This window comes from Numida meleagris, chromosome 4 (assembly GCF_002078875.1).
Source record: "Numida meleagris isolate 19003 breed g44 Domestic line chromosome 4, NumMel1.0, whole genome shotgun sequence".
Taxonomy (NCBI): Eukaryota; Metazoa; Chordata; class Aves; order Galliformes; family Numididae; genus Numida; species Numida meleagris.
This window is the reverse complement of record NC_034412.1, coordinates 20094545-20114983: the sequence shown is the minus strand read 5'-3', so window position 1 is coordinate 20114983 and position 20439 is coordinate 20094545. Positions and strand designations below refer to the sequence as shown.

Sequence of the window (20439 nt, the reverse complement as noted above, 5' to 3'; positions counted from 1 at the left end):
AGGCCAAATCAACTGTAGCCTAAAAGCAAGAGTTTTAGGAGACTGGGGTTATATTTTCTACCCTTGCCTAAATATTGGAGGGTATCATGTATTTAGAGTCTATCAGCTGTCCCCTTCTGACTTGTATTCAGCTCTTGAGGGAGAAGAATGTTCAAGGGCAACATAGGTGAACACAAGTGGATGGTCGTATGCAAGAATTGGGTGTTGTTCAGGAAGATGCCTGCTCTTTTCAAGCTCAGGACCACTTCTGAGCATGGCCCAGGTCTTGAGGAGGCCCTGGTTCAACCCTCTGTCCAATGATCCTCAAGAACCCAAACTTTGTACCCTTCAAAAAAAAGCTTGTTCTGGAAACGTTGGTTCTTTCTCATCGAGTCTTGAGCTGACAAGGTACTTTCAAGTGAAAGTTCCATGTCTTTACATGAAGAATGCATGCAGCAACTCATTGTCCTCATCAACAGCATAAAGCTGGGAGCAGGATGGAATTTAGAGTTTGCTTTTCAGCTTTTAGATCCGAAACAAAAGAGCAACACCAGTTCAGTCAGTGAAGGGAAAGCCCTTACTGCATGAGGAGCCAGTGCACCATATTCTTTTCAGCTTTCTCCTCTTGCTCATAGAGAGTTTGGGCTGGATTCCCATGTAAAACCAAATAAAAAAGTAGAGGAGGGAGACAAGCAGACCCATTATTTGTAGATGCAGTCAGGATTCACTAATTTATGTGCAATTTGCCCATCACCACATGCAAGGGTACCTCTAGGCTGTTACATACGGTGACTGAATGCTCCCAAACAAGGATACCCATGAACCCAACGGAATTTAGGAAGGGTCAATTCCTTACGTACTCTGCATGGGAAGAGGTACTTGGCTGATTCTCAGAAGCGGCCTCTTGCTCTCCACCAGCTGTAGACATAAGGGGTCTTTGCTGTAGCAGGCACCAAGTCAGCCACATGCCTTTCTCCAGCCTTCTGTGAATCTCTCTTGCTTTGGCTGGAGCCACATGTGTATTTGTACGCTTGCAGGCTGATGTCTCACCAGCTCCTGGAGATTTGCATTTCTGTGTTCTTATTAACAATCTCCCAAAGATCCGCAATGCTCATTTCACAGCCTCACCTTCATTGTGCCCTCTAATCCATGTCCCCAGGGTCTACTTCTGACATTCAAGCTTCAGAGCAGCTTACAAGCCTCTATTATTTTTTTAACATCAAACTGCTGAAGGAATTATTGTTTCTTTCGTCTGCAAACAAGGACCTCCTCTCTCTGCATTCCCCCTCCTTAGAAAGCTTAAAAACTTGCCATGACTACTCCATGGGTATAGGAATGCTGGGGCTGCTGCTATAGGTTCTCCTCCAGCCTTAAGGCTCTGGAAATGTCCCTCAGCAAAACTAGTAGGACAAAACCCCCGGCTGCTCTGGAGATGGAGCCTGGATGGGTGGAGGGAAGGGATCACCTGGTCCAGGCCTCAAGAGCATGGAAATGCACTCATCCTGTGTTCCTGGGTGACAGGAAAAGTCAAAGCTAGGAGCTGTTCTGCTGTGGCCTGTTGAAAGCAGTGTTATCTTTTGAGGGTTAAATGCAAAATCTTTGCTCTTTTGCAAGAATAAAGTACCCAAAGAGCTGGAAAGAGCAGTTTCAGAGGGGTATCCAGATTAATGTAAGAGTTTCTAGAAAGTAAGAAAGATCTGAGTTTGTTTCTTCTTCTGCATTTCGTTTTTATTGGTCAGTGTCTCCAAAACAAGTCACATCCCTTCTGCTTAGTGTAGTGAGAGCCCCATGAAGACATGACCCCAAAGAGCATCCCTGGCCCAGCTAAGTGTTTGCCTCACAAATCCAGCCAAGCCTGCTGCACTTATTCCAGTTTTCAGAAGTTTTCTGATGGATGCCATTGATCTAGCACATTTATTTTAACCAGAAGCCTCCTGCAGTCCTTGCACGAGCATCTTTACTGTGGTCTTTTGGGTTGAAGATGAACTCTGTTCTGCCACAGTGTCTCATCACTGCCACTCCAGCCTAGATTTCTGTAAGTGTCTTTCCTGGCCTTGCTGCCTATTAATCTGCAAATATTAAATGCCTAGAAATTAGATTCTGCAGCAAATGGGTTATAATTAACCTTTTCCTGCCACACAGTTTCATGTTTTTCATTCCAGCCCCACTTCCAAGCACTGCTCTGTGAGCCTAATTGCAGCAGCGGCACCACGGGACATCTGCCAGCTTAGGCAATCTCTTAATATCTCTTTCTCTTTAATTTCCTGTAATTAGCCATGCTCTAACTTCTGCACGCACCAGGGAGAACGGAGTGGTGCCAAACTCCCTGAAGGATCCCACCTCCTCCCGTGCCCACACTGCGGCTTGGGGGCCTCCTGGGCTGGGTTTGCCTGAAATGCCTTTCCTGGCAGCTTCCATGGGCTCCTTGTGCTTGGAAGAAACGCTGGCTGGTTTTCCATGCTTGGGTCTTTTATGTTCTTGATAATGATTTTATAGAAACCCTATGAATGCTTAACACAGAGATGATGCTTGCAACAGCAGCTCTGCATGGTGAGAGGCTTGCAGACCAAGCTGGTTTTCTGAGATGTTCCTCTCTGGGTCCACCAAAAACCTGCAGGGCTGCACAAGTCCTGCAATATCCAAAAGTCATTGAGCCCTGTAGACTTGACTTGGGAAAATGGAGATGGAGAGGACCTTGTGAAGACCTTTGTAACCAAATCATGCTGCTTCAAGCCAACGGTGGTCATGCTGGTTGGAAAAGAGACCTCCAGCAGCATGGGTACAGCTGCTCTCCTGGTTCTTGTTCCAGCGTGTCAGCAGCTTCGCTACTAGAAACACTCTCCCTACATCCAGACTTAGCTTCTCCTGCTCTGGTTTAAACTCACAACTGTTTATTTGTAAGTTGGGCAAATCCAGTGGCTTTCTTCTTCCCATCACCATCACTATTACATGGTCTAATAGTGATAGGAGAAGGAGGAATGGCTTTAAACTAAAAGAGGGGAAATTTAGCTTAAATGTTAGGGAGAAATTATTTACTCAGAGAGTGGTGAGGTACTGGCACTGTTGCTCTGTAGGTGCACCTGTGGTGACCCATTCCCGGAGGTGCTCAAGGCCGGGCTGGATGGGGCCCTAGGCAGCCTGAGGTGGTGGAGGGCAACCAGCCCATGGCAAGGATTGGAACTGGATGGGCTGTAAGCTCCCTTCCAACCCAAACCATTCTGTGATTCTATGATTTACCAAAAGGAAAATCTATCCCTTTCTCTTTCCATAAGCCTTCTCTGTTCTCTGGGATTACAGCCATGACCCACCTCCTCCTCCAGCTGGGCAACCCCAACTTCTTCAGTCTTTCCTCAGATGTATTGTTTTCTGTCTTCTGATATTTCCCATTTCTCTTCTTGTATAGAAAAATGTAGGTTCAAAGTGAGCAAGAGAATTATGTGAATTAGTTACAATTTCAGGAAAGAGCTTCATATGAACATGTAAATCCAATGGAATTAAAGTATGTATGTGATGGAAATGCTAAGTCACAGCTTGAAGCAGTGATGGGGCACCTGGTGGGAAGACAGGGCCAACCCAGGGGAGCTTAGGTGCATGCAGTGCCTCTGAGTGACTGGAAGGAGTGGAGCCAGGATCCACCCCTTCCCAGGCCTCATTTAAGGGTAGGCAGTGGAGGCAAGGGGATCTTGCTGGAGATTCCTGTGTACCTGAGGCCTTGTAAGGGTAAGCAGCTTCTTTTGTTTCTGTGTCCACAGGCTGCATTTGGGCTAGTCTCCACTCGCTGAAGCCTGGGACTTTGCTACACTGCTATCATTGCTGTGCTTTCCATGGCATTACAGTGTGTTTCCTTATTTTAAAAATTAAATGCTTGGATTCTTTGCAGGTGAAGTAATGATTCATTGCAAAAAGTACCATTTTTTTTTCTTTATTCCATTATATACTTGGAATGAAGATACTCCTCTTACAAAAAAAACAAGAGACTTGAAGAGCAGTCTAGAACTAGGATAACTCCTGAATCCTTTAGTCTAATCTGCTGGTACTGCAATGCTCACATCATGACATCCAGGTCAGAAATTTCACAGAGGTAAAGAGGTAAAGTCCATCCACTCTTTTGTTTCCATTGGACTGCTCCAGGCTCTAATTGCTCCAGCAACTGAAACCATACTGTGAACTTCATTGCTGGAAATAGTGTAACCTTGGGTTCAGGAGCAAGATCTGACTCTGAAATGAAGGTAGAAAGAAAAGGATCTGTGATCTAGAGGAGATGTTTCGGTTCCTGCTAGATCATGATGTTAATTTTGGAGCTGGCGTTATTTAAATACACCCAGGTGGAGAGGGAAGGGGAACTTCTATGCACTTGGGTGGTATGAATAATTCATCTAACAGTTTGAATATTGGAAGGGTGGATTTTTGGCCTGTGGGTGGGGATGCGTGCCTGTGATGCTGCAGTTACAAGTGTGGGACTTTGCACTGGCTGTGCTTATGATGGCTCCATCCCAACCTGCCCTTGTCCAGTGCCTCCATGTGCTGCTGGCCATGACCTTCATGGGGCTAAACCAGGAGACATGTTTAATCCAGAGCAGGGAGAAAAGGCCAGAAACGCCAGAATAGCCCCATAGAGTTGAGCACGCTTCACCTCCAGTTGAAATAAATGGAAGGACAAGTAGCATCCAGTGTGGCATAACAAAGCACCAGTGGAAGATAGGAGTGTAAAGAAAGAACCTATAGTGAAAAATGGAGAAGGGGAAGAGAACTAAACAAGAATATACAGTCAGTTAAGGCTTGCAGGGAAAAGATAAGGCCAGCTAAGAGAGCAGAAAGGCTTAAGGGGAATAAAAAGAGCTCTTACAATTATATCAGGGAAAAGGGAATACTAGAGAGAAAGTAGTTCCATTCTTAAATAAAGAGGGAGACAAAATCAATGGTGTTGCTAAAATGGTAGAGCTACTGAACTCCTTTGCTCCTGCAGTGTTTAACAAGGTGAGAAGAGGGGCATAAGAGTTATAAAATAATGAGGGTTTTGACGGTATGATTCTTTGTGGGAAAGGCCGTTTGAGGGAGAAAGCAGCTTGGAAGAGTCAGGATGTTGTACTGTAACAAGCAAATGTGCACGCTCATGCCTTTTGAGGACTTGTCCATCAAGCCACTGTTGATGGCTTCTGGAGAGTAATGAGCAAACAATGGGTAAAAATAGCCAGGTGTGATATGTATATTTTTTATCTTAAATGGTAAACCCTGATAACTACCATTTGGCAAGAGTTCACCAGACAGTGAAATCGCTTCAATACAAAACAGGTTAACACCTAGCCATGAAGAACAACTGAGCCTTGGGAGAAAGCCACAGTGCTGTGGATGCCAGTGGGAATTTGCCATGGCTTAGTTCATAGGCAGCTGCTCTGTAGTGAATTATTAATTATTTTCTAACATCACATTTATGCGAGCATGACAGCAATGGTATGGAATGATTGGTTAGAAGGAACAGGTCTTCGTGCAGGACGCATCTCATCATTGACCCATGATGTACAACCTATTGGTCGCACCCATTGGTCTTAAATGCTGTAACATGTGGCTCTGGAGTGAGAAATCCTACACCCAACTCCACTTTATATAAAGAGATGACAAGTGGTGAGCTGGAAATTCAGAAAGAGTTGGGGAATTCAAAGGGAGTACTGGAAAAAGTTGATTTGTGACATGTCTCAGAGAACAGCAGTGCTGGCCAAACTCTGCTCTAGTTATGTCACCGTGAAGCCTTCCAGGGAATTTAATGGGAAGGAAACAAAGCCCTGCAAAAAGCTTCGGAGAATTCTGTTTTTTAATGAAGAAAATGTCTCATTTTTGGGATATTTCTCCACTTGCCAAGGAATCTGAAAAAAGAGGCATGAAAAGAATGCCACTTGCAAAAAATCATTTTTTTTTCTTTTAACAGAATATGGGTATTAAATTGCTATTTTTAACTGCAGTAATTTATTCAATTTATATGGGAAATGTAACAATCCGCACAGTTTGTCACTTCAGCTACCTATTACAAAAATGCATTGTGATAGTCCTTACGACAGTGAAATTAGGAAATGGCGCGTTAGGAAATGCAACTGGGAGTGACTGGCAGGTGCCGGGAAGGTGGCTGAGCTGCTTTAGTTCCACATGCCAAAAAAATCAGTGAAGTTCTTCCCATCAAGTGGTCGGCCAGAGGCAGCTTTCCCAGAAGTCTGAGGCATTTCAGCTGATAAATTCAGTGTTTCAGTGGGTAAACTTTGGAAAGACGATCTCATAATGCAAGGCTTGTGTTCTGTGGGATAGCGGTGCCTGCCAATCATTTCCATCCAAGGAACTGGGATGCTGGACTGAATGACGTTCCATTGTTTGCTCCCAGAGCAATGCTCGTGATGAAATTGACGGCTTGGTTGCTCATCAGAGACCATCCGGCTAATTTTTCCTGGTCTCCCCACTTCCTTTTATTTTTGCATTGGTGTTTTTAGGGTTCCCAAATGGGAATGGTCGTTATCAGCATGGATCTTCCAGAGCTTGTCTGCACAGTTTGCTGATCTTCATTTGCAGGAGGTCTTAGCACCTGACATTGTCTGTTTGATGCACCGTGGTGCTATTTCCGTCTATTGGGGAAAGACAAGGCTTTCAAGCCGTGTAAGCTTGTTAGTTCTAGTCAACCCATCTCTTGTGAGCTAAGGACCACTTTAACGGGAAGCATGGTCTCTGCTGGGCCGTCTGACACTGCTCCAAACCACCTAGCTTGTGTTTTGGGGCAGAATCAAAGCAGTCTGAACTCTTGATAATTAAGAGCTCTCGTGATGATGAAATTTACAACTTTACCACCTCCTCAAGGGCTGTTGAGCGCCTTCACGTAAAATCCTTCTCAATGCAAGTAGGAATGAAATGTGACTCTTTTGTAACCACAGCTGCTCAGATATTTTTGAGTTGAGGCAATTCCCGATCAGAAAAAGACGTTTTGCCAAGAATCAAAATTTTCTGTGGGAAGATTGATTTTCATGGAATTTCTTTCCAGGGAAATGGAAATGAAATGCTCTCTCTGGTGACAAACTTTATCTCTGCATCTGTCTCGGTGGCTTGTGGGCTTCCCAGGAAGCCTGTGCCATTGGTTAGAGGGATGTGTCATCCATTGTGCCTGATGAGTTGTCTTTTGGAGTGAACAGAGCTGAGCCATAATGGATGCAGTGGATGGGTCAAGGTGGGAGGCAGCTATGGCTTAGGCAGGATCACCAGGCCAAAATGCAATGTCCCGTTTAGGAAGCAGAAAGATTTATTTTTTTCTGATATTTCTGAATCAATGTTTTTTTCTGAACTACTTCTTCCAAGGGAATGCTTTAGAGTTTTGCCATTCAGTCTGGCTTTGGTCTAAAATAGGCTTAAAATGTTGGGACTTTCCTCAGGATGAAATTCCATGATTTTTAATCATGTCTTCTTGCAACAAGAGTGTTTAGCGAGAGAGGAAGGGGAGTCACTTTGCAGTGGACCCAAGAAGGGGCTCTACATGTTCCCAGTGGTGCAATGTTTGTCTAACAAATGCTTGAACCTCCTTAACCCTACTGCAGGGAGCATGTTTTTGCCATGGCTGTTCCTATCAATGCCAAGTGTCTGCCTTCCTCAGCCAGTTCTGCCTGGTGATGTGTAACTGGAAGGTTCCTACTTAGTCTCTGTTCATGCAGAATTGCCAAGGAAAGCAGCTCCCCCAGAAGCCATATAGTCTGAAAAAGAACAACACTATACTCCTGCTTGCTATATTTTCTATCCTATTGTCTGCCTCTTTTAATCCTTTGGGAGCTGCTGTGGACATCAGTAAAATCTGCACCAAGCCCAGGTCCCACAGATCACAAAGACTTCAGGCAGCCGTGACCATTTGCTACTACAGTGGGGCTGACAACAGATTAGCTGGAATGTAATTGATTCAGATTTTCCTATTAATGGCCAAGTCCCAAGGCTACCACGCTCCTTATCCTTGGCTTTGGTACCAGAAAGAGTAACTGTGCTGCAGGCACACCTGAAGACATGGCAAATCTCTTCCCATGCAATAGAGACCTGCCAGAACCATAGTCCTCCACAAAGCCAAATCTGAATATAGATTGGGGAATTAAGTGTGGAATAACTCTATCCCATTGCTCTAACCGAGAGACCACCTCACACCCTGTGCAGATATACCCCAAATAAGTGCATCCCCCACCAGCAGGATTAGTAAAAACACGTGAAACACAATGAGGAACCTTTCTGCTACCTTGGCAGGGTGGAGGGGATCCTGAATTTGGGGGTTTTGCTCCTGCAGTGTTGAGAAGGCAGCTCCATCCGCTGGGTTTAGAGCAGGGAGCACAGGTTGGGGCAGCATTTCTGCTGGTGCTCTGCGCAGCAGCCAGTCCTTCTCCTCCCTTTAATTCTACTTGCATGAGATCTGTGTGGCAAGGGATGAATTTCAGCCGTAAAGACTGTGAGACAGCTCCCTACTTTTACACCACTGGGGAGAGGAACAGCCTCCCAAAATGCGCTGACAGCGGCTGCGTTAGCATCGTTAATGCCCTAATGCCCCCAACCCACTAAAACAATGCCAGCTCTCTCTCCCGCTTCACTTTGGGATGCAGCTAACGGGGCGCAATAAAAGAGTGGTGCCCAGCACTATCATTAAAAAACTATTACAGAAATAGCTGGGCTTCCACTCGGCTGTGTCAATGCAGAAACTATATTTCCTATTTATTTGTTCTGTTTGTTTATTTTACCGGACCACCCCATGAACCTGGGAGAAACATGCTAGAAAAAAAAATTATAGCAACGCCAACTATTCTAGGAGATACACGAGCCCCTCCATGTTTATCAGGTTGAGGGCACTGTATTTTGATGTCAATAAGCAATTTTTCCAGCCCGGTCTCCTGCCCGACCCTTTTAATCCATCAATATATTATTAGAGATAAAGTTGGTGGAAGCCTGCTGCAGTTAGAAGATAAATGACATCTCTGAAGTCAGGCATTAAAGACTAGATTAAGGCCTTGTGACACCGTTTTCAGTGCTCATCTGTGCACTTCTGTTCAACCTATCACACTGAGTGACAAGAAAGAAAAATAATGAACTGGGCCAAGGAAAGAAGAAGGGAAAAAAAAAAGGCAGAAAGAGAGAGAGATTTTTTTCCCCCCTAACACACAAACTACATCAGTTCACACTCAGGATTAGACTGCATTTAAAAAAAGGGGAAGGGGGAGGCTGGAACTGGATGGTACTATACAGATTAAAATAGGAAAAAGGAGAAGCCAAATGAGGAATTGCAGTTTGGCTTTGTCCGGGGTTTATTTTATTTGATTCATTATTTTATTTTTATTTAGTTTTATTTTATTCAGCATTTCATTTCTTTATTTCATTCAATTTTTTTCCTTGCAGGGCTGACCTAGTTGAGTTTGCAGGATCCTAAGGGTTTTGTCTGGAGCTAAAGCAAATCCCATTTAGGACCAAGGAAATACATCCTTTCAAGAGGCCAAGTGAAACTGCCCGCAGACAGAGGTCTCTCCTCCCTTGCTCTCATGCCCACCCTTTGTCTTAGTGCAGTTGTGGTGATGCTTTACTTGGGTCGGTTGTTAACGCTGATGTTAAAGACATCCCTGACGGCACAGTGACGAGGCTGGGCATTAGGGTTAATGCTGGGCATTTTTTGTCTTTGTGTGTGTCTGACAGTGCTGTGCAGGAGCTTTGGGCTTCGTATGCAGAGCCCTTGAGACCAGTCAGTTACAAATGCATACTTGAGGGCCAGCTGCTGGGAATGATTCTACTGTCAGCTGTGGACCTCCCTAGATGTAGACTCCATCCAGCTGCCCCAGCCTTTGGACAGTGTGATGCCTCACAAAAAAACTGCTCCTTGGCATCAGTGCCAAGTTTCCAGTGTGACGCTGTGGTGGGGATCTCATTGCTCCCTTCCTGCTGGAATCAACCCAAATTCAAGGCTGCCCCTGGCTCAGCAACAACTCAATCATGGACATTTGGTCACCTGGGGCTCCCTTGAGAACGGTTCTTGCTCCTTCAATTCCTGCAGGGTACCTGATACAGAAAAAAATTAGTGCCCATTGCTATCACAACATGATGACAAAAGAGCCCACCTGCAGCAAGCCTGGCCACCACCTGCCAGGGGTAAGAGGTGGAAGATCACTCTACCACTTGTGTGGAGCCTCATGGTGCTGCTTCATTCCCATGGGCCACCAAGTGACTGATAGAGATCCAAACAGACATCCACCTGCCCCACTGGGCTTCATCTCACTGAGAAGCCAAACATGGCAATGCCTTACCCCTACACTGCAACAGTGAGAACTCACAATCAGATAGGCTGGCATGACTGGTCTGGCAGGCCTGTCTGTGCACAATGGTGGTATTTTATTATTATAACTATTATTATTATTAGTGACCAAAAGCCTGCCATGGAAGTAGAGGCTGGTCAGAGGATGTCATCCTACCACTTGGGATAATTGCCCATAGCAAGCAGCCTTTGCATCACGGCAGAGCAGAGATGCCTGTGCTGGATCTAGCCTGGGATCTGACGTGCCTTGCCGGGGTCTCCATTCTGTACAGTATGTACATTGCTGCCGTCTTCTCCTTTTGAAGATATTTTTTAATGTCTTAAAAAAAAATAAAGATTACTTTGTTACAATCATTCAGCAAAGGGTTTCTGCGCCTGTAGAAAATATTAATAGACTATTATGAGGTCCTACAACTAATTTTTCCACACATATCATCTGTCTTTGCATGGTTATTAAACTCCAACAATATTTCATGCAATGCTTTCCTGCTAAATTAATTTGGTTTCTTCTTCTCCTGCTTCTTTTTTTTTCCTCCTTCCACAACCTTTAAAATTAAATTGAATCTTCATAATTATGGCTTTTTTGTTGTTCCTCATATCTTTTTCTTTTCAATTTTTCTATCAAAGTGGCTATACAGTTTAATAAAGATGTAAAGAAACAGAAATGAAAGTGTAAAGGACAGGAAGGGCTGTGCTGGGATCAGAGACTGGGAGCTCTGGGAGAACTGGTAAATTCTGGCAAGGGTGGCGTGGAGGTGAGCACAGAGTTGGGTGGCACCGTGCTGGGTTGGCTCCATCCTATACTGAAAATGATGTTTCTATAATTATTTGTAGCATGGGAACTCAGAGGAAGTGAGTTCCCAACAGGATTCATCTGGATTTATCCATATATTTTTGGTATCGGTCTGTGCAGCTTGGGTTCAGCTGGCTGCCTGCTGCTAGTTGAGGTGCTGAGAGGAAGCACCCTCTAGTCAGCATCTCTCGCTTGCACAAGGAAATGGTCCCTTGTACACCCAGTCCCACCATACAAGTCTGCTGAGTGCAGGACTCTGGGGCTTTCCTGGGGTTACCCAGTCCATCAGCTCTCCCTCTGCTCTCACTCTCCTTTCAACACCTCCTCAAAAGGCCAGGGGTATCTTGGGGACCACAGCTGAGAAACTAATGCTTTGGTCGAACTGTAGGGTAGTTTGGCACAATCCAGAGCTTGCCAATGTCTCCAGGCAATTCCTGATGCCTTCTGGAGTGGAGCTTGTAATCATTTCAAAGCCTGATTGTGCAGAGAAGTACTGTGGGCTGGTCTTCTGCCTTGCAAAACTCAGTCAGGCTTCAGCTGACTGTCATTTTCTTTATCAAGGATGATCACTGGGTCTCACCTGAGAAGTATTCTTAGGGTGATCAAGTGGGTAATATTCATTAACTACTGATCTTCATAAATCAAGGAATTTTCCTCTTTCCTCCCTACTTTTGTTCTGGAAAATCCAGCTGAGGAGGATGGGTCAAAGTCTCTTGCATAGGACAGGGTTTTTACCCTCTCCTGGAGATGGTATTAGCTAATTCCCTTTGGTAGCTGAGATGGGTACCCAGCACTGAGAACACCATGCTGGCTCTTTGCTGACCAAATCATATCGAGCCAAATGTGAAACCAAGAAGAGGTTTGTGAAAGTCTGGTCCATTCAGGATTGGGCAGACTGCAATGGGCACCAACAACCTTTATGGAATGGACCAAGAACTTGTCTTCCCAAGTGGAAAAAGTAGTGGCCAGGCTAAGTGGAAGGCTAAGCAGCAGTAGGGCTTCCTGCTAAACTCAACAGCAACAAGCTGTTTATTCATCGGGGGACAAGCTGACCTGGCTGGAAAATGGTCAGTGGTGCTGAATGCCTCAATGGGATGAAGGATTTTGCTCTTAAAATGGTCCCAGATGATGCCTACATCATGACTGTAGTCACGTGTCTTTGGTGAGAGGTCCAAGCCCTTGTCACCACTCCTGAAAGGAAATGACTGTTTTCTTGGTTTGACATATGCACTTACCAATAGGTGGCACCAATGGAACAGAAATGTGAAACTCTATGCAAATTTTCCTGGAGAAGAGGGTGCTGGGAATTCTCTCCTACATAACTGTGGACACTCTGCAAACAGGTATTGATTATATACTGCTTTCGCGGTTAAAATAAGCTGAAGTCTGGAAGGATCTTAAGTGACAGTAGGAATCAACTCAAATTGCTTGTGGTACTATGAGATGTCTTTAGATTCACATGAAAGTGATAAATGTTTAACATTGTGTATTTAGTAAAGTGATTAGTTCTTATTCACAGTTCAGAGGTAAGATTATTCAGATATGGTTCACGTGATCATAGAAAAAAACAATTTACCTCAGATGAAAAAGTAATCAGTTTTCCGAAGGAACCTTCGTACTTTCTGGAGTCACTGAACTCCCAGCAGAGACATCTGTGGTCCCATTTAGGAGGGGCTAAACCTTCTTCCAATACATTCAGATGGAGCTGTGGCAAGATACAAATCAAAACGCAAGATCAAATTCTGTCCTCAATTTGGTGGATCTTACTTGGTCCACCAAACTGAGGACCTTAAAAATAGTTCAGAATATACATGCAGAAAAGGTTAAGATTGTGTGATGATGTTGCAGACAAGCTACACCAGCCACTCCACGCCATTCCTATGACCATAGGCAGACTACGACCCTGCCAGGACTCTGACGTTTGGTTCATTCTATGCATTTTATACAGTTCAAAAACAGTAGCCTTGTTTCCCAGTGTTGTAAAGATAATGAACATTATCCTTCACATCCCTTTGCTCATCAGCCATGTGTTTATATACCCCGCATCTGGCTACATTATTATTTATATTACAGGAGATGGAACCAGAAAAACCTTCAACGACCTCCAAGGAAATAAAAACACATTTGGGCCAAACCAGAGTGAAATGCTAATTTCTCCCATATGAACCACTGCCACAGCAAAATATTTACTGTTTGCGATTGTGCAGGCTTCTCATGTTAAGTTTTTACTGTGAAACTTATGGGCATGTTTGCATTTATGTGTCAAAAGTTCCTCAAATCGCGTCAATAGTCAGTTAAGAAATAACTTAGTGGTGAGATAAGGAAAAAATGGAGAACTAAAACCTTTGGTGAATGAGTTCAGGGCCTGTAAAGCAATGTCAGAATGAGTTATTTGATTGTTTCCTGTAATGCCTTTTGTGACTGCCACTGTCTGTGTTGCTTGTTGCCGTGTAAATGGGATGGCAGCATGGTTTTAGTTGAGTTCAGTGCCTTCGTAAATAGATCCCATAACTCCCTTATGTGTAGGCCCTGGATGTCTGTAGGGTTTGGCTGGGAGGTGAAGAAGAAAATGTGGTTTGCCGTTTCAGGGTGAATGTGATGTCCTAGTGGTTGGTCTATTCGTGTGGATGTGGTGCAGAAGACAGTCCAGACTTTGTGGCTGGACAAGCCAGTGCAAGTTCTCCCCTTCTGTGCCTCCCTTTCGCCAATGGCCATCCCATCGGGCTCCCAGAAAGTAGGTCCTGCCTTGAACTGGTCAGCATTTTGAGGCAAAGAGCCCTCTGATTAAAATGTCATCAAGAAACCAAACCCCAAAATGTAGTTCTACAAAATCCAGTCCATCACAGGGAGAAAAATAGAGGCACTCATTAAATATAATACAGCATCCTGCAAACAAGTATGTGCATGTGCAGGGGGGAAAGTGCAGGCGTTGGGCTGGGCACAAGCATCTGCAATCAGGTACTCATCAGGCACTGGATCTAACTCTATTTTCTGCTCAGCATTTAACAAATCAGGAAAGAAATGCCCCTGCCTAGGGTCACAGATAAATCTTCTGCCCTGGACAAAGGGTAGATCTCCTTGTCAGCACGCTGATTTATTGTGACCTTATAGTCAGACTCTCTAATTTCTGCACGTGGCTATAGGTGCAACTGGTGATTTGATTTCTCTCTGGTTGCTCCATAACCAGCACTGCTGTGGGCTTACTGAACTCTCTATGGAGTCAGGGTTTGGGTGGTCGTTGCTCTACCAAAGCAGCTCTGCAGTGGCCAAGCTTTGGTGGCTTTGGTGGTAAATGGGTTTTCTGTGCCTGACCCTAGGTGTCCCCCATGCCAGATGCTCTGCATTGCCTCCTCTGAGGCCACAGCAAATATGGGGAGATCTGGAGGGTCTCAAACAGTTCCAATTGGAAGACACAGCCCAAATACAGAGTGATGAGGGGCTGTCCACTGGTTCTCCTACCATTGCACCCTCCTGTTGCTGCTGTGCCAAGGCATGTGCTGCAGAGCAGGAAGAACATCTTCACTTGCAAAGGCTCAAGAAGGAAAATCCCACCTAGTCACTCATTTATCCTTGCAGGTAAAAATTAACATCCTCCATTCACATGAGAGGTGGGGCAGTCACCGTCCCTGGAGGTGTTCCAGAACCATGGAGATGTGGCACTGAGGGGCGTGATCAGTGGGCATGGTGGGGTGGGCTGGGTTGGATTTGGGGATCTTAGGTGTCTTTTCCAACCTTAATGATTCTACGATTCTATAATCTCCTCCCCTGGTGCTTGAATTTGCTGCTGGGCTCTTCAGAGCTCATCCAAGAGGCCATCCAAGCTTTAGGAGGCAAATTTTGAAAGGAGGCATTCTTGTTGCACTCAGTGGGAATCCCAAGGGGTCCACCTCTCTGCCATCCCCTCACATGATGAGAAAACTAGTGGGCAAGCAAACAGGTAGATGTGGCAGCATTTGCAGTGCTGCTGCTAAAAGCCTGCACTGCCTTAAACCACCATAGCTTTTCTATAGCATGCACAAATTGCCTCGTACCTAAGCTACCTAGAATGTATTTCGGAGAGCTTGGGACTGCACTGCCCTGATCTCTGCTGAAGCTCCTATGCCGAATCATTGTGGCAATCTGTAATATTGTGTTTGTATTTGGAGAAACAAAACAAAATGAAACACGGGGAGTGATATCTATCTGTACTTAATGCAGCACATTCAAAACACAGGTCCTGGCAGAGCAAATTCATGTTTCATGCAGAACTCTCCTGAAGCACATTGCTTTGTGCAAAAACCTCCAAGTCCAGCACTACCCTATCTCCTTCTTCTTTACAAACATACAAAGGGATAATAAAATAGCTAAGAAGCAAGAGCAGTAAAATTTCATACCCAGAAGGGAGAAATGGCATATACTGCCCTCAGCCTATAGCTGAGGCCAAAATATATAGCGAGAGACTTGGGAACTGTTTTCTTTCCTAGTGTGATATTTTACCTCTATTGCCCTCAGAACCAGTCAATATTTGTGTAATATATATATAAAAATAACCTCAGATAGATGGATAAAAACCAAGCAAAATTCACCTCGGAAAGCCTTTTATTCCAACTGGAAAATTGCCCTGCAAATGTACTCAACACAATACCCACTACTTCACTCGAAAGTGACAGTTGCAGCTGTTAACGCGGCTACATTATCTCATCTTTGGAGACAAATTTCAGGCCATATTTCACTGTAGCCTGGTAATGTATATATGCCCTAAAGACTGCTCCAGCCAGATCTGTCTTGCTGTATAGATTTCAGATACGGCTGTATACTTCCCGGGGTTTTTGCCTTCCCCTTGTTATTCAGGGAGGGCAGGAGGTTAATAAAACATCACCATATTTCCAAATGGTGCCCATTTTATGAGAGGGGTGAGAGGCAGAAGGGAGAGCATCCTACCCTGGGAATGGAGGAGGAGGCGGATGGCTGCTTGGGTCCTGGGAGTGATGCTTGCAGCAGTTGGTTGTGCTCAGTGTAGGGCTGGCATCGCCGGCACAGAACCGAGGGAGAAAACAACAGAGATTTTAAATGCTCCTTCCCTGCACCTGCTCCTGCTTAACTGTGGTCCCCAGCGGTGTTCTCAGAGCTGTTCCTCCTGGTGTAACCTCACGTCCTTTGCAAAACTGAACCGAGGGGTGTAATTGGGAATTCTGGGACTGTCAGGAAGGGAAGTACATAAGTAGGAAAAAAAAAAACATCTATTAGGATTTTAAATAGTCCCTTGAGTCCCTCCATTATTTGAGACACTTAAGATCGCTTGACAAAGCCCTGGAGAATATCCAGAAGGCTAGACAGGGACCTTTGATGGATGTTTTAAACTATCTAATGCGTCTTTTCCAACTCTATCCACTAAAAAAAGTGACTAATTGGTTGCTGTTCTGTTATAATCATAGTAATACTCCAAATACTATGATTATAACAGTGTCCCGAAAGAGACTGGCACTCCCCCAAGCGGGATGCTACCTATCCATCCCCAGCTCAGCAGAGGCTGCTGCACGTAGCCATTAATTTTCAAGGCAAACATCTGTGCTGTGCACTGCAGTGCCTGCATTGCACCTTGCCCAACAAGAGCTGATGCATCTGCACACTGTGACCCATCTTCTCTGTGGGGATGGAGACGACCAGGACCAGTTGAGGAGTGGAACCATCTGGGTGGGCACGGGGAGGAAGCCCAAAGCTGGTGAGGGTCTCCAGTCATGTACATTCTGCTCAGTGAGGCAAAGAGGGAGAAAGCTTACATGGAGCTCCCAGTAAAGTTCAAAGAAATAATCAAGCATGCTTTTTTTTTTTTTTATCTGGCTAATTTTCTCTGCTGGAATTAGTTGTTTGAATGGAGAAACCTGCTGGAGCAGGAAGGGAGAAAAACCTTGGACGGAGTGGCTGCGCCTCCCAGGCCCTGAAATTTAAGATCTTTATAAATGATCTGTTAAAACTATAGTGACGATAAGCTTATGAATCATGATCTATATTAATCAGGGCTGCTGATACGGAAAGATTAATTGAAACGTGCAGTTCTACACAAATGATAAAGTGGTAACAATTTAATATCAGACAAGGAGAGTGAAGAAATTACACTCCAAGCTTCATGCATCATTACTATGGATATTAATATTTTACACAGCGCAACAGCATCGGGAATCATAATGAAAATCCATAACTAGTGCACAGACATGATTAAATACAACAGTCTTTAGGTGCTGTTTGGTGACGGGGGCTTAGCCATATTTCACTCCTGCTGCGGGTGATTCGAGTGATAGAGTCTAGACGTGGGTGATTAAAAAGTGTTCCTCCTAAAGGCTGTTAACCTTTTACTACTGAAATGAATTTCTTTGATTTTTAAATTATGCCGTTCACTCTGTTTTTTTTTTTTTTTTTCCCAAATCAAAACCTTGTCCAGAATATCGATGGAGCGGGTTCCCCAGGCACTTGACAAAGCAGAAGCAAAGCACAGTGAAGCAGACACGGAGGGGTATTCAAGAGTGGGAAGGAGAAAGAAGGGGGAGAAAACAGGTTAAAAAAACAGGTTTTCAGTGCTCGTCATTATGGCAGTGCATATATTAGATGTAATACCTGGCGCTGCGCTGGGCCATAAAGGTTTTATCCGCTGGAGTGCAGAATGGGCGCATTACTCACAAGTGGCAACGGCGCTGGTGAGTTATGCACTTCATTCCCAACCAGCACCGATAAAAACTTTATGCTGCACCATGCCGTGGCGTCTCTCCTCTATGTGGGATTCATCAGCTCCGGCGGAGGCTGGATCAGGCCCTGAGTGAATTGCAGTGGGCGGGGGGAAGCAAGCCCTGACTCAGCACTGCAGAAAAAAACCCTTTGAGAAAATGCTTGGGCAACTCTTTAAATCCTCGGAGCTTCAAGAAATGACATCTTTGCTGTCTGGCTTTTCTATAGATGGGAGGGGTCCAGACTGCCCCATGTGTCACATCAGCAGCTAAAAACATGGCGGATTTTAAACCCAGCACTCTCTGACTTTCCATCTGGGACTACAAAAGTGATGGATAGTGGTGACCCAGCCAAAGTGCCTATTCCTTCAGGAGAGGGCTCTTCTGGCTCTGCAGCGGTGCAGGATGTGACCTGAAGCCTTGATATTGCCATGGGAGTTGGTGGTGGGATGACCTAGGAGAGACCTCCTACATGTGAGAGAAGCATTGGAGATGCTACATGACTTGGGCTGGTTTAGATGAGATCTGTCTAAAAGGAACTGTACATCTATCTTAGAGCAGATCACGAGACTGGTGGAAATGCAATCAAATGTAAGCACTCATGAACCAAGTCCAGGAGTTGGACTTGATGATCCTTTTGTGTCCCTTTCAAATAGGGATAATCTGTGATTCTGTTCTATGATTTTATGAATTCCCACCTTGTACCCACTGGAATTTTGGCTTCTTATGGGTAGATTACGCAGTGACCAGCAGTCACATTGTAGTACAGTAATGTATGATGCCAATGAGCATCTCATACATGTTAAGTCAAAATACTTCCTTGCGTTTTGTGAAATCAAAATACTTTGTATTCCCAAGAGATCTTAAATGCTGATAGCTCTAGTCTTGGACATCTTTTTCTGCTGTGGTTTTCGTGGCCAAGAACACATTTGCTCTGAAGGGCTGCTGACATCCAGAACCAAACGATGGAAATACAGAAAGAATGGGTTTTGCACCTACAGGTGCAGATCAAAGGTTTCTGGGAATACTTAGATCTCAGTTGTCTTGTCTTGAGTGAGACATGGAAAGGCCTGGGATACCAAAGGACTTTCAGTGTCCAAGGTCTTGGATGTTAATTTCAGGGTGCTGATAAGTTTCAGCCATGCAGTAGACAGTGCCCAAGATTTGAACTTGCATCTGGAATAGCTGTGAAGGGCAGGACGCATGGCAGGATCCATAAGTGGTGTGGGCATATGGCTCTTTTCTGAGCAAAAGAATATTGAAAGGACAAAAACAGATGGTTTGCTTTGTGGTGTAGAGAAGAAAATGATCACATGCCATAGTGATGAGCCTAGCATACATACCACGCTAGAGGACGTATGACAGTGGACTAGGACATGGCAGTGGGGTGGGATTAGCGGGAAGGATGACAAAGCTTTGGTGCTTCCCTTGTCACTTGAATTGGGCATCCTTTGGATACATCTCACCTCCCCCTCTCCCTCCAGAGGTTTGAAAACACAAGCCTGAGAGGGAGCAGCTAATAATCAATGACATTAATTAATAGATGAATGGCAGAGAGGCACGAGTATTGCCCCACGAATGAAAAGCAAATCCCAGTCGAGGGAAAACGGCAAAACTGTAGCAATTTCTACTCTGTTACCCTTGAGATTTGGCTCCAGATTCAAAGGATAGGCAGGCGGAGAGGGAGGTTGGGAGGAGGCGGGCGGGAGGGGGAGTTGGCTCGTATTCTGCTGTGACCCAATTCCATACAAAGCATCCTGTAACAAAACACGTCTCTATCTACAAAGTACAAGTAATCTTTGTTTTCAGTACAATACTTATCTGCATTTAGACCGACGATGGCAGTGCTTGGCTTATTTTCATGGATCCAGTTATCCTTTTTATCCCTGTGAGCGTGTGTAAGTGTGTGTCTGTGTCTCCTCCTCTCCATTCTCCTTTGCTGTCTCCTGTGCCTGTGCCAGCAGTGCTGCCGTTGTGGGGTGCTGTTAGCCATCAGCAGAGATGGAAATGGTGAAGGTCAGGGCCACTTTCAGGCTAGCCCAATTATTTGGAGTCTTGGGAAGGGGTGAGATTAAGATGTCTTTACAGCATCTGCCCATGGCCTGAGATGGGGCAATGATAGCACATGGGGAATCAGCGTGCAGCTTTTGAGATGCTGGTGCTGCCAGAGCTGTTACTAGTCTCTTCTCTGAGTTTCTGCATGACCTCCAAGCCTTTACACATCTGCTTCTGCTCGTACCTTTTGGCAGGGCTGGTCTTCTGCTATTTGCCTTTCAAGCACCTCCCAAGAGGGTAGTCTCGTCTTGGTGGGATTGTCTGCAGACACTACCATAAAGTAAGGACCATGCCAAGCAGTGTCTGAGAGAGGTGTCCAATGCCCCCAGAAGGTAGAGGCACAGAGGGACGGGTAGCCTGACACCAAATCTGAAACTCCAAGTTGTGGTGTCTTCTTCAGTTGTACCAAAAGGGGGTGGTATGTCACCAAATCCCAGTGCATTCTCCCTGTGCTTTCAGTCATGGAGCATCCGTAAGGATGCCATCATCTGAATTCATCACACTGCTCACTGGTACTCCTGAATTTATGAAGCCTTTCTGCCTTCCCCCTCTCATCCCTACTACTACAGAGCACTCACACAGTTTGCTTCAGTTGGTTTCTGGACATTTTGAGAAGTAAGGTATCA

General features: G+C 45.0%; 1 long non-coding RNA gene across 1 annotated transcript; it reads left to right on the top strand.

The window, feature by feature from the left end:
- On the top strand, positions 11745-14079 carry LOC110398747. Its single transcript, XR_002438594.1, has 3 exons — positions 11745-12222; positions 12302-12403; positions 13134-14079. It is a non-coding gene; the product is annotated as an uncharacterized LOC110398747 (long non-coding RNA).